General features: G+C 46.2%; 4 non-coding genes across 4 annotated transcripts; all 4 read left to right on the top strand.

The window, feature by feature from the left end:
- Positions 1–212: 212 nt before the first annotated feature.
- On the top strand, positions 213–284 carry TRNAH-GUG (transfer RNA histidin (anticodon GUG)). The gene has a single exon. It is a non-coding gene; the product is annotated as a tRNA-His (tRNA).
- A 2403-nt stretch (positions 285–2687) lies between these two features.
- Positions 2688–2759, top strand: TRNAH-GUG (transfer RNA histidin (anticodon GUG)). The gene has a single exon. It is a non-coding gene; the product is annotated as a tRNA-His (tRNA).
- A 2403-nt stretch (positions 2760–5162) lies between these two features.
- TRNAH-GUG (transfer RNA histidin (anticodon GUG)) lies at positions 5163–5234 on the top strand. The gene has a single exon. It is a non-coding gene; the product is annotated as a tRNA-His (tRNA).
- A 7346-nt stretch (positions 5235–12580) lies between these two features.
- On the top strand, positions 12581–12652 carry TRNAH-GUG (transfer RNA histidin (anticodon GUG)). Its single transcript has one exon. It is a non-coding gene; the product is annotated as a tRNA-His (tRNA).
- Positions 12653–14334: the final 1682 nt, after the last annotated feature.

Genomic DNA, 14334 nt, shown 5'->3' on the forward strand with positions numbered 1-14334 from the left:
ATTATTTCTAATTGGCTCCACTTTGATGACTTTCATTTGGATTCTGACTTGATTATTGAGATCTTAAATAAGTGACTGGGGATCAGGTGTCCACTTATTCTCATGGATAACATCACAACCAACCTTTAATTCAAACATGAGTCATGACATCACAGATGGAGTACAGCTTATGATAGAGGTGGAACGTCACATTGTAGCAGCCCAAGTAGCTCGCTGTGATCGTATAGTGGTTAGTACTCTGCGTTGTGGCCGCAGCAACCTCGGTTCGAATCCGAGTCACGGCATTGCGGTGAGGCAATGTCACGTCACGGCAGTTGGGCAGATATTTTAGAATTTCCATTAATACATTGGCAATCTCTGTGGAGGACTGAAACAATTCGATATGTCCTGTTACTGTTATGAACCTTTTGTTTCTTTAATGCTCTTTGCACACTTTTTCATCGGGTGACTGTAATGTATTTCAACCAAATCTAATTAAGAGCGCATTATGTGGTGACATTTGCAGTACATGAAACATTATAACACTGCCATTTACGTCAATAACCACTAGCTTGATTAAGACATATGTATTGCAGCGACAGTATTTCCCAGTTACAAATGGGAATAAAAACAACATCTGCGAGGGATTGAACCAACGACATTTAACTGATGTTGCCAATGGAGCGCGTTACAGAGAGCGCGAGGTCCCGCCTTTACAGTCACACGCTGATGATAATACAGATGTTTAAATAAACAGGCATATCTGTGGACTTGTGGTCTTTCTACATTGGGACTCATAGTCTAGTCCTAGTCTATTGTAGGCACTGGCGTATCTTTTAGTGGAATGAGAGGCATTCTGTAGTCGCGTGAAAGGACCTTTCAAGTCAATCTGATCTGTATTGTCCTGTGAAAAAAAGCGTTCTTAGACACAGTGAGGAGTTTTTGGGGATAATGGGAAAATCATTTCCAACTAAATGACAGGAATTTCTTAGTCCAATCACGAGGTGTGCCAGGTTTTTTTATACTGTGGCGGAAAGAGAGAGAGTATAACAGTCATTATAAATAAAGGGCCAAGGAAGTGACAGTTTATGGAAGGAACAATTTGCACATAGTTTTAGAATGTGGTCAGGAGGAGGACAATGTGCTTACACATATGAAACATTAGAAGGTAGACATTATGGAAGCACATATATTTCTTTATTTTTATTGTATTTGGGGAGAGGGGGTTAATATAGCACGTCCAATGTGGAAAAGTGCTTTCCATAGCACCTTGCAGGTGGGCGACATCTAGATCTGTGCAGTAGCCACCCATGCCCCAGACGTCAAAGAGAACAAGAAGTTACACATGTTGGAAGTGAGGGTGAGACATTGAGGAGATATGATCCCCGTATGAAGCCGAGAGAAGGAGGAGGCGTGAACGTGCATCCATGTATGCAGGCGAGAAGGGAAGGAGCATTGGTCATGCATCCCTGCATGAGGGTGAGACAGGGAGGAGATATGATCCCCGTATGAAGCCGAGAGAAGGAGGAGGCGTGAAATTGCATCCATGTATGCGGGCGAGACAGGAAGGAGCATTGGTCATGCATCCCTGCATGAGGGTGAGACAGGGAGGAGATATGATCCCCGTATGAAGCCGAGAGAAGGAGGAGGCGTGAACGTGCATCCATGTATGCAGGCGAGAAGGGAAGGAGCATTGGTCATGCATCCCTGCATGAGGGTGAGACAGGGAGGAGATATGATCCCCGTATGAAGCCGAGAGAAGGAGGAGGCGTGAACGTGCATCCATGTATGCGGGCGAGACAGGAAGGAGCATTGGTCATGCATCCCTGCATGAGGGTGAGACAGGGAGGAGATATGATCCCCGTATGAAGCCGAGAGAAGGAGGAGGCGTGAACGTGCATCCATGTATGCGGGCGAGACGGGAAGGAGCATTGGTCATGCATCCCTTCCCGAGGGTGAGACAGGGAGGAGATAAAATCCCCGTATGAAGCCGAGAGAACGAGAAGACATGAACGTGCATCCATGTATGCGGGCGAGAAGGGAAGGAGCATTGGTCATGCATCCCTGCATGAGGGTGAGACAGGGAGGAGATAAAATCCCTGTATGAAGCCAAGAGAACGAGGCGGCATGAACATGCATCCTTGTATGCAGGTGTGACATGGAGTCATCATGAACATGCATCCCTTTATAAGGACATAACATGGAGGACGCATGAACATGAATGCCTGAATTTTATGGTGGTGGCCTTCGGGTGATTTGGCACGTGCAATTGGTGAAGAGCACTTCTCCTGCGCAAAAAAATAAATTTACTATTAGCACCCCGGAGGGAGCCTCTGCACTTTTTATAGGGAGAAAACTCTGCAATGGAAGGGGACAGGGTCAATAACAGCTGTAAACTCTCACAAGACCATCACTGCTCTCACACTTTCCTGCTCTCAGGCTGGCGGGCCATTATCGGCCCTGGCTGCCGCACCATTGCCAGGTTTGTGTAACTATATTATTTCTAATTGGCTCCACTTTGATGACTTTCATTTGGATTCTGACTTGATTATTGAGATCTTAAATAAGTGACTGGGGATCAGGTGTCCACTTATTCTCATGGATAACATCACAACCAACCTTTAATTCAAACATGAGTCATGACATCACAGATGGAGTACAGCTTATGATAGAGGTGGAACGTCACATTGTAGCAGCCCAAGTAGCTCGCCGTGATCGTATAGTGGTTAGTACTCTGCGTTGTGGCCGCAGCAACCTCGGTTCGAATCCGAGTCACGGCATTGCGGTGAGGCAATGTCACGTCACGGCAGTTGGGCAGATATTTTAGAATTTCCATTAATACATTGGCAATCTCTGTGGAGGACTGAAACAATTCGATATGTCCTGTTACTGTTATGAACCTTTTGTTTCTTTAATGCTCTTTGCACACTTTTTCATCGGGTGACTGTAATGTATTTCAACCAAATCTAATTAAGAGCGCATTATGTGGTGACATTTGCAGTACATGAAACATTATAACACTGCCATTTACGTCAATAACCACTAGCTTGATTAAGACATATGTATTGCAGCGACAGTATTTCCCAGTTACAAATGGGAATAAAAACAACATCTGCGAGGGATTGAACCAACGACATTTAACTGATGTTGCCAATGGAGCGCGTTACAGAGAGCGCGAGGTCCCGCCTTTACAGTCACACGCTGATGATAATACAGATGTTTAAATAAACAGGCATATCTGTGGACTTGTGGTCTTTCTACATTGGGACTCATAGTCTAGTCCTAGTCTATTGTAGGCACTGGCGTATCTTTTAGTGGAATGAGAGGCATTCTGTAGTCGCGTGAAAGGACCTTTCAAGTCAATCTGATCTGTATTGTCCTGTGAAAAAAAGCGTTCTTAGACACAGTGAGGAGTTTTTGGGGATAATGGGAAAATCATTTCCAACTAAATGACAGGAATTTCTTAGTCCAATCACGAGGTGTGCCAGGTTTTTTTATACTGTGGCGGAAAGAGAGAGAGTATAACAGTCATTATAAATAAAGGGTCAAGGAAGTGACAGTTTATGGAAGGAACAATTTGCACATAGTTTTAGAATGTGGTCAGGAGGAGGACAATGTGCTTACACATATGAAACATTAGAAGGTAGACATTATGGAAGCACATATATTTCTTTATTTTTATTGTATTTGGGGAGAGGGGGTTAATATAGCACGTCCAATGTGGAAAAGTGCTTTCCATAGCACCTTGCAGGTGGGCGACATCTAGATCTGTGCAGTAGCCACCCATGCCCCAGACGTCAAAGAGAACAAGAAGTTACACATGTTGGAAGTGAGGGTGAGACATTGAGGAGATATGATCCCCGTATGAAGCCGAGAGAAGGAGGAGGCGTGAACGTGCATCCATGTATGCAGGCGAGAAGGGAAGGAGCATTGGTCATGCATCCCTGCATGAGGGTGAGACAGGGAGGAGATATGATCCCCGTATGAAGCCGAGAGAAGGAGGAGGCGTGAAATTGCATCCATGTATGCGGGCGAGACAGGAAGGAGCATTGGTCATGCATCCCTGCATGAGGGTGAGACAGGGAGGAGATATGATCCCCGTATGAAGCCGAGAGAAGGAGGAGGCGTGAACGTGCATCCATGTATGCAGGCGAGAAGGGAAGGAGCATTGGTCATGCATCCCTGCATGAGGGTGAGACAGGGAGGAGATATGATCCCCGTATGAAGCCGAGAGAAGGAGGAGGCGTGAACGTGCATCCATGTATGCGGGCGAGACAGGAAGGAGCATTGGTCATGCATCCCTGCATGAGGGTGAGACAGGGAGGAGATATGATCCCCGTATGAAGCCGAGAGAAGGAGGAGGCGTGAACGTGCATCCATGTATGCGGGCGAGACGGGAAGGAGCATTGGTCATGCATCCCTTCCCGAGGGTGAGACAGGGAGGAGATAAAATCCCCGTATGAAGCCGAGAGAACGAGAAGACATGAACGTGCATCCATGTATGCGGGCGAGAAGGGAAGGAGCATTGGTCATGCATCCCTGCATGAGGGTGAGACAGGGAGGAGATAAAATCCCTGTATGAAGCCAAGAGAACGAGGCGGCATGAACATGCATCCTTGTATGCAGGTGTGACATGGAGTCATCATGAACATGCATCCCTTTATAAGGACATAACATGGAGGACGCATGAACATGAATGCCTGAATTTTATGGTGGTGGCCTTCGGGTGATTTGGCACGTGCAATTGGTGAAGAGCACTTCTCCTGCGCAAAAAAATAAATTTACTATTAGCACCCCGGAGGGAGCCTCTGCACTTCTTATAGGGAGAAAACTCTGCAATGGAAGGGGACAGGGTCAATAACAGCTGTAAACTCTCACAAGACCATCACTGCTCTCACACTTTCCTGCTCTCAGGCTGGCGGGCCATTATCGGCCCTGGCTGCCGCACCATTGCCAGGTTTGTGTAACTATATTATTTCTAATTGGCTCCACTTTGATGACTTTCATTTGGATTCTGACTTGATTATTGAGATCTTAAATAAGTGACTGGGGATCAGGTGTCCACTTATTCTCATGGATAACATCACAACCAACCTTTAATTCAAACATGAGTCATGACATCACAGATGGAGTACAGCTTATGATAGAGGTGGAACGTCACATTGTAGCAGCCCAAGTAGCTCGCTGTGATCGTATAGTGGTTAGTACTCTGCGTTGTGGCCGCAGCAACCTCGGTTCGAATCCGAGTCACGGCATTGCGGTGAGGCAATGTCACGTCACGGCAGTTGGGCAGATATTTTAGAATTTCCATTAATACATTGGCAATCTCTGTGGAGGACTGAAACAATTCGATATGTCCTGTTACTGTTATGAACCTTTTGTTTCTTTAATGCTCTTTGCACACTTTTTCATCGGGTGACTGTAATGTATTTCAACCAAATCTAATTAAGAGCGCATTATGTGGTGACATTTGCAGTACATGAAACATTATAACACTGCCATTTACGTCAATAACCACTAGCTTGATTAAGACATATGTATTGCAGCGACAGTATTTCCCAGTTACAAATGGGAATAAAAACAACATCTGCGAGGGATTGAACCAACGACATTTAACTGATGTTGCCAATGGAGCGCGTTACAGAGAGCGCGAGGTCCCGCCTTTACAGTCACACGCTGATGATAATACAGATGTTTAAATAAACAGGCATATCTGTGGACTTGTGGTCTTTCTACATTGGGACTCATAGTCTAGTCCTAGTCTATTGTAGGCACTGGCGTATCTTTTAGTGGAATGAGAGGCATTCTGTAGTCGCGTGAAAGGACCTTTCAAGTCAATCTGATCTGTATTGTCCTGTGAAAAAAAGCGTTCTTAGACACAGTGAGGAGTTTTTGGGGATAATGGGAAAATCATTTCCAACTAAATGACAGGAATTTCTTAGTCCAATCACGAGGTGTGCCAGGTTTTTTTATACTGTGGCGGAAAGAGAGAGAGTATAACAGTCATTATAAATAAAGGGCCAAGGAAGTGACAGTTTATGGAAGGAACAATTTGCACATAGTTTTAGAATGTGGTCAGGAGGAGGACAATGTGCTTACACATATGAAACATTAGAAGGTAGACATTATGGAAGCACATATATTTCTTTATTTTTATTGTATTTGGGGAGAGGGGGTTAATATAGCACGTCCAATGTGGAAAAGTGCTTTCCATAGCACCTTGCAGGTGGGCGACATCTAGATCTGTGCAGTAGCCACCCATGCCCCAGACGTCAAAGAGAACAAGAAGTTACACATGTTGGAAGTGAGGGTGAGACATTGAGGAGATATGATCCCCGTATGAAGCCGAGAGAAGGAGGAGGCGTGAACGTGCATCCATGTATGCAGGCGAGAAGGGAAGGAGCATTGGTCATGCATCCCTGCATGAGGGTGAGACAGGGAGGAGATATGATCCCCGTATGAAGCCGAGAGAAGGAGGAGGCGTGAAATTGCATCCATGTATGCGGGCGAGACAGGAAGGAGCATTGGTCATGCATCCCTGCATGAGGGTGAGACAGGGAGGAGATATGATCCCCGTATGAAGCCGAGAGAAGGAGGAGGCGTGAACGTGCATCCATGTATGCAGGCGAGAAGGGAAGGAGCATTGGTCATGCATCCCTGCATGAGGGTGAGACAGGGAGGAGATATGATCCCCGTATGAAGCCGAGAGAAGGAGGAGGCGTGAACGTGCATCCATGTATGCGGGCGAGACAGGAAGGAGCATTGGTCATGCATCCCTGCATGAGGGTGAGACAGGGAGGAGATATGATCCCCGTATGAAGCCGAGAGAAGGAGGAGGCGTGAACGTGCATCCATGTATGCGGGCGAGACGGGAAGGAGCATTGGTCATGCATCCCTTCCCGAGGGTGAGACAGGGAGGAGATAAAATCCCCGTATGAAGCCGAGAGAACGAGAAGACATGAACGTGCATCCATGTATGCGGGCGAGAAGGGAAGGAGCATTGGTCATGCATCCCTGCATGAGGGTGAGACAGGGAGGAGATAAAATCCCTGTATGAAGCCAAGAGAACGAGGCGGCATGAACATGCATCCTTGTATGCAGGTGTGACATGGAGTCATCATGAACATGCATCCCTTTATAAGGACATAACATGGAGGACGCATGAACATGAATGCCTGAATTTTATGGTGGTGGCCTTCGGGTGATTTGGCACGTGCAATTGGTGAAGAGCACTTCTCCTGCGCAAAAAAATAAATTTACTATTAGCACCCCGGAGGGAGCCTCTGCACTTCTTATAGGGAGAAAACTCTGCAATGGAAGGGGACAGGGTCAATAACAGCTGTAAACTCTCACAAGACCATCACTTCTCTCACACTTTCCTGCTCTCAGGCTGGCGGGCCATTATCGGCCCTGGCTGCCGCACCATTGCCAGGTTTGTGTAACTATATTATTTCTAATTGGCTCCACTTTGATGACTTTCATTTGGATTCTGACTTGATTATTGAGATCTTAAATAAGTGACTGGGGATCAGGTGTCCACTTATTCTCATGGATAACATCACAACCAACCTTTAATTCAAACATGAGTCATGACATCACAGATGGAGTACAGCTTATGATAGAGGTGGAACGTAACATTGTAGCAGCCCAAGTAGCTCGCCGTGATCGTATAGTGATTAGTACTCTGCGTTGTGGCCGCAGCAAACTCGGTTCGAATCCGAGTCACGGCATTGCGGTGAGGCAATGTCACGTCACGGCAGTTGGTCAGATATTTTAGAATTTCCATTAATACATTGGCAATCTCTGTGGAGGACTGAAACAATTCGATATGTCCTTACTGTTATGAACCTTTTGTTTCTTTAATGCTCTTTGCACACTTTTTCATCGGGTGACTGTAATGTATTTCAACCAAATCTAATTAAGAGCGCATTATGTGGTGACATTTGCAGTACATGAAACATTATAACACTGCCATTTACGTCAATAACCACTAGCTTGATTAAGACATATGTATTGCAGCGACAGTATTTCCCAGTTACAAATGGGAATAAAAACAACATCCGCGAGGGATTGAACCAACGACATTTAACTGATATTGCCAATGGAGCGCGTTACAGAGAGCGCGAGGTCCCCCCTTTACAGTCACACGCTGATGATAATACAGATGTTTAAATAAACAGGCATATCTGTGGACTTGTGGTCTTTCTACATTGGGACTCATAGTCTAGTCCTAGGCTATTGTAGGCACTGGCGTATCTTTTAGTGGAATGAGAGGCATTCTGTAGTCGCGTGAAAGGACCTTTCAAGTCAATCTGATCTGTATTGTCCTGTGAAAAAAAGCGTTCTTAGACACAGTGAGGAGTTTTTGGGGATAATGGGAAAATCATTTCCAACTAAATGACAGGAATTTCTTAGTCCAATCATGAGGTGTGCTAGGCTTTTTTATACTGTGGCGGAAAGAGAGAGAGTATAACAGTCATTATAAATAAAGGGCCAAGGAAGTGACAGTTTATGGAAGGAACAATTTGCACATAGTTTTAGAATGTGGTCAGGAGGAGGACAATGTGCTTACACATATGAAACATTAGAAGGTAGACATTATGGAAGCACATATATTTCTTTATTTTTATTGTATTTGGGGAGAGGGGGTTAATATAGCACGTCCAATGTGGAAAAGTGCTTTCCATAGCACCTTGCAGGTGGGCGACATCTAGAACTGTGCAGTAGCCACCCATGCCCCAGACGTCAAAGAGAACAAGAAGTTACACATGTTGGAAGTGAGGGTGAGACATTGAGGAGATATGATCCCCGTATGAAGCCGAGAGAAGGAGGAGGCGTGAACGTGCATCCATGTATGCAGGCGAGAAGGGAAGGAGTATTGGTCATGCATCCCTGCATGAGGGTGAGACAGGGAGGAGATATGATCCCCGTATGAAGCCGAGAGAAGGAGGAGGCGTGAACGTGCATCCATGTATGCGGGCGAGACAGGAAGGAGCATTGGTCATGCATCCCTGCATGAGGGTGAGACAGGGAGGAGATATGATCCCCGTATGAAGCCGAGAAAAGGAGGAGGCGTGAACGTGCATCCATGTATGCAGGCGAGAAGGGAAGGAGCATTGGTCATGCATCCCTGCATGAGGGTGAGACAGGGAGGAGATATGATCCCCGTATGAAGCCGAGAGAAGGAGGAGGCGTGAACGTGCATCCATGTATGCGGGCGAGACAGGAAGGAGCATTGGTCATGCATCCCTGCATGAGGGTGAGACAGGGAGGAGATATGATCCCCGTATGAAGCCGAGAGAAGGAGGAGGCGTGAACGTGCATCCATGTATGCGGGCGAGACAGGAAGGAGCATTGGTCATGCATCCCTGCATGAGGGTGAGACAGGGAGGAGATATGATCCCCGTATGAAGCCGAGAGGAGGAGGAGGCGTGAACGTGCATCCATGTATGCGGGCGAGACGGGAAGGAGCATTGGTCATGCATCCCTTCCCGAGGGTGAGACAGGGAGGATATAAAATCCCCGTATGAAGCCGAGAGAACGAGGAGACATGAACGTGCATCCATGTATGCGGGCGAGAAGGGAAGGAGCATTGGTCATGCATCCCTGCATGAGGGTGAGACAGGGAGGAGATAAAATCCCTGTATGAAGCCAAGAGAACGAGGCGGCATGAACATGCATCCTTGTATGCAGGTGTGACATGTAGTCATCATGAACATGCATCCCTTTATAAGGACATAACATGGAGGACGCATGAACATGAATGCCTGAAATTTATGGCGGTGGCCTTCGGGTGATTTGGCACGTGCAATTGGTGAAGAGCACTTCTCCTGCGCAAAAAAATAAATTTACTATTAGCACCCCGGAGGGAGCCTCTGCACTTCTTATAGGGAGAAAACTCTGCAATGGAAGGGGACAGGGTCAATAACAGCTGTAAACTCTCACAAGACCATCACTGCTCTCACACTTTCCTGCTCTCAGGCTGGCGGGCCATTATCGGCCCTGGCTGCCGCACCATTGCCAGGTTTGTGTAACTATATTATTTCTAATTGGCTCCACTTTGATGACTTTCATTTGGATTCTGACTTGATTATTGAGATCTTAAATAAGTGACTGGGGATCAGGTGTCCACTTATTCTCATGGATAACATCACAACCAACCTTTAATTCAAACATGAGTCATGACAACACAGATGGAGTACAGCTTATGATAGAGGTGGAACGTCACATTGTAGCAGCCCAAGTAGCTCGCCGTGATCGTATAGTGGTTAGTACTCTGCGTTGTGGCCGCAGCAAACTCGGTTCGAATCCGAGTCATGGCATTGCGGTGAGGCAATGTCACGGCAGTTGGGCAGATATTTTAGAATTTCCATTAATACATTGGCAATCTCTGTGGAGGACTGAAACAATTCGATATGTCCTGCTACTGTTATGAACCTTTTGTTTCTTTAATGCTCTTTGCACACTTTTTCATCGGGTGACTGTAATGTATTTCAACCAAATCTAATTAAGAGCGCATTATGTGGTGACATTTGCAGTACATGAAACATTATAACACTGCCATTTACGTCAATAACCACTAGCTTGATTAAGACATATGTAATGCAGCGACAGTATTTCCCAGTTACAAATGGGAATAAAAACAACATCCGCGAGGGATTGAACCAACGACATTTAACTGATGTTGCCAATGGAGCGCGTTACAGAGAGCGCAAAGTCCCGCCTTTACAGTCACACGCTGATGATAATACAGATGTTTAAATAAACAGGCATATCTGTGGACTTGTGGTCTTTCTACATTGGGACTCATAGTCTAGTCCTAGGCTATTGTAGGCACTGGCGTATCTTTTAGTGGAATGAGAGGCATTCTGTAGTCGTGTGAAAGGACCTTTCAAGTCAATCTGATCTGTATTGTCCTGTGAAAAAAAGCGTTCTTAGACACAGTGAGGAGTTTTTGGGGATAATGGGAAAATCATTTCCAACTAAATGACAGGAATTTCTTAGTCCAATCATGAGGTGTGCTAGGCATTTTTATACTGTGGCGGAAAGAGAGAGAGTATAACAGTCATTATAAATAAAGGGCCAAGGAAGTGACAGTTTATGGAAGGAACAATTTGCACATAGTTTTAGAATGTGGTCAGGAGGAGGACAATGTGCTTACACATATGAAACATTAGAAGGTAGACATTATGGAAGCACATATATTTCTTTATTTTTATTGTATTTGGGGAGAGGGGGTTAATATAGCACGTCCAATGTGGAAAAGTGCTTTCCATAGCACCTTGCAGGTGGGCGACATCTAGAGCTGTGCAGTAGCCACCCATGCCCCAGACGTCAAAGAGAACAAGAAGTTACACATGTTGGAAGTGAGGGTGAGACATTGAGGAGATATGATCCCAGTATGAAGCCGAGAAAAGGAGGAGGCGTGAACGTGCATCCATGTATGCAGGCGAGAAGGGAAGGAGCATTGGTCATGCATCCCTGCATGAGGGTGAGACAGGGAGGAGATATGATCCCCGTATGAAGCCAAGAGAAGGAGGAGGCGTGAACGTGCATCCATGTATGCGGGCGAGACAGGAAGGAGCATTGGTCATGCATCCCTGCATGAGGGTGAGACAGGGAGGAGATATGATCCCCCTATGAAGCCGAGAGAAGGAGGAGGCGTGAATGTGCATCCATGTATGCAGGCGAGAAGGGAAGGAGCATTGGTCATGCATCCCCTCATGAGGGTGAGACAGGGAGGAGATATGATCCCCGTATGAAGCCGAGAGAAGGAGGAGGCGTGAACGTGCATCCATGTATGCGGGCGAGACGGGAAGGAGCATTGGTCATGCATCCCTTCCCGAGGGTGAGACAGGGAGGAGATAAAATCCCCGTATGAAGCCGAGAGAACGAGGAGACATGAACGTGCATCCATGTATGCGGGTGAGAAGGGAAGGAGCATTGGTCATGCATCCCTGCATGAGGGTGAGACAGGGAGAAGATAAAATCCCTGTATGAAGCCAAGAGAACGAGGCGGCATGAACATGCATCCTTGTATGCAGGTGTGACATGGAGTCATCATGAACATGCATCCCTTTATAAGGACATAACATGGAGGACGCATGAACATGAATGCCTGAATTTTATGGTGGTGGCCTTCGGGTGATTTGGCACGTGCAATTGGTGAAGAGCACTTCTCCTGCGCAAAAAAATAAATTTACTATTAGCACCCCGGAGGGAGCCTCTGCACTTCTTATAGGGAGAAAACTCTGCAATGGAAGGGGACAGGGTCAATAACAGCTGTAAACTCTCACAAGACCATCACTGCTCTCACACTTTCCTGCTCTCAGGCTGGCGGGCCATTATCGGCCCTGGCTGCCGCACCATTGCCAGGTTTGTGTAACTATATTATTTCTAATTGGCTCCACTTTGATGACTTTCATTTGGATTCTGACTTGATTATTGAGATCTTAAATAAGTGACTGGGGATCAGGTGTCCACTTATTCTCATGGATAACATCACAACCAACCTTTAATTCAAACATGAGTCATGACATCACAGATGGAGTACAGCTTATGATAGAGGTGGAACGTCACATTATAGCAGCCCAAGTAGCTCGCCGTGATCGTATAGTGGTTAGTACTCTGCGTTGTGGCCGCAGCAACCTCGGTTCGAATCCGAGTCACGGCATTGCGGTGAGGCAATGTCACGTCACGGCAGTTGGGCAGATATTTTAGAATTTCCATTAATACATTGGCAATCTCTGTGGAGGACTGAAACAATTCGATATGTCCTGTTACTGTTATGAACCTTTTGTTTCTTTAATGCTCTTTGCACACTTTTTCATCGGGTGACTGTAATGTATTTCAACCAAATCTAATTAAGAGCGCATTATGTGGTGACATTTGCAGTACATGAAACATTATAACACTGCCATTTACGTCAATAACCACTAGCTTGATTAAGACATATGTATTGCAGCGACAGTATTTCCCAGTTACAAATGGGAATAAAAACAACATCTGCGAGGGATTGAACCAACGACATTTAACTGATGTTGCCAATGGAGCGCGTTACAGAGAGCGCGAGGTCCCGCCTTTACAGTCACACGCTGATGATAATACAGATGTTTAAATAAACAGGCATATCTGTGGACTTGTGGTCTTTCTACATTGGGACTCATAGTCTAGTCCTAGTCTATTGTAGGCACTGGCGTATCTTTTAGTGGAATGAGAGGCATTCTGTAGTCGCGTGAAAGGACCTTTCAAGTCAATCTGATCTGTATTGTCCTGTGAAAAAAAGCGTTCTTAGACACAGTGAGGAGTTTTTGGGGATAATGGGAAAATCATTTCCAACTAAATGACAGGAATTTCTTAGTCCAATCACGAGGTGTGCCAGGTTTTTTTATACTGTGGCGGAAAGAGAGAGAGTATAACAGTCATTATAAATAAAGGGCCAAGGAAGTGACAGTTTATGGAAGGAACAATTTGCACATAGTTTTAGAATGTGGTCAGGAGGAGGACAATGTGCTTACACATATGAAACATTAGAAGGTAGACATTATGGAAGCACATATATTTCTTTATTTTTATTGTATTTGGGGAGAGGGGGTTAATATAGCACGTCCAATGTGGAAAAGTGCTTTCCATAGCACCTTGCAGGTGGGCGACATCTAGATCTGTGCAGTAGCCACCCATGCCCCAGACGTCAAAGAGAACAAGAAGTTACACATGTTGGAAGTGAGGGTGAGACATTGAGGAGATATGATCCCCGTATGAAGCCGAGAGAAGGAGGAGGCGTGAACGTGCATCCATGTATGCAGGCGAGAAGGGAAGGAGCATTGGTCATGCATCCCTGCATGAGGGTGAGACAGGGAGGAGATATGATCCCCGTATGAAGTCGAGAGAAGGAGGAGGCGTGAAATTGCATCCATGTATGCGGGCGAGACAGGAAGGAGCATTGGTCATGCATCCCTGCATGAGGGTGAGACAGGGAGGAGATATGATCCCCGTATGAAGCCGAGAGAAGGAGGAGGCGTGAACGTGCATCCATGTATGCAGGCGAGAAGGGAAGGAGCATTGGTCATGCATCCCTGCATGAGGGTGAGACAGGGAGGAGATATGATCCCCGTATGAAGCCGAGAGAAGGAGGAGGCGTGAACGTGCATCCATGTATGCGGGCGAGACAGGAAGGAGCATTGGTCATGCATCCCTGCATGAGGGTGAGACAGGGAGGAGATATGATCCCCGTATGAAGCCGAGAGAAGGAGGAGGCGTGAACGTGCATCCATGTATGCGGGCGAGACGGGAAGGAGCATTGGTCATGCATCCCTTCCCGAGGGTGAGACAGGGAGGAGATAAAATCCCCGTATG

The sequence above is a fragment of the Ambystoma mexicanum genome (assembly GCF_040938575.1).
Source record: "Ambystoma mexicanum isolate Mex_15411 chromosome 12 unlocalized genomic scaffold, UKY_AmexF1_1 Mex_chr12_unloc.1, whole genome shotgun sequence".
Lineage (NCBI taxonomy): Eukaryota > Metazoa > Chordata > Amphibia > Caudata > Ambystomatidae > Ambystoma > Ambystoma mexicanum.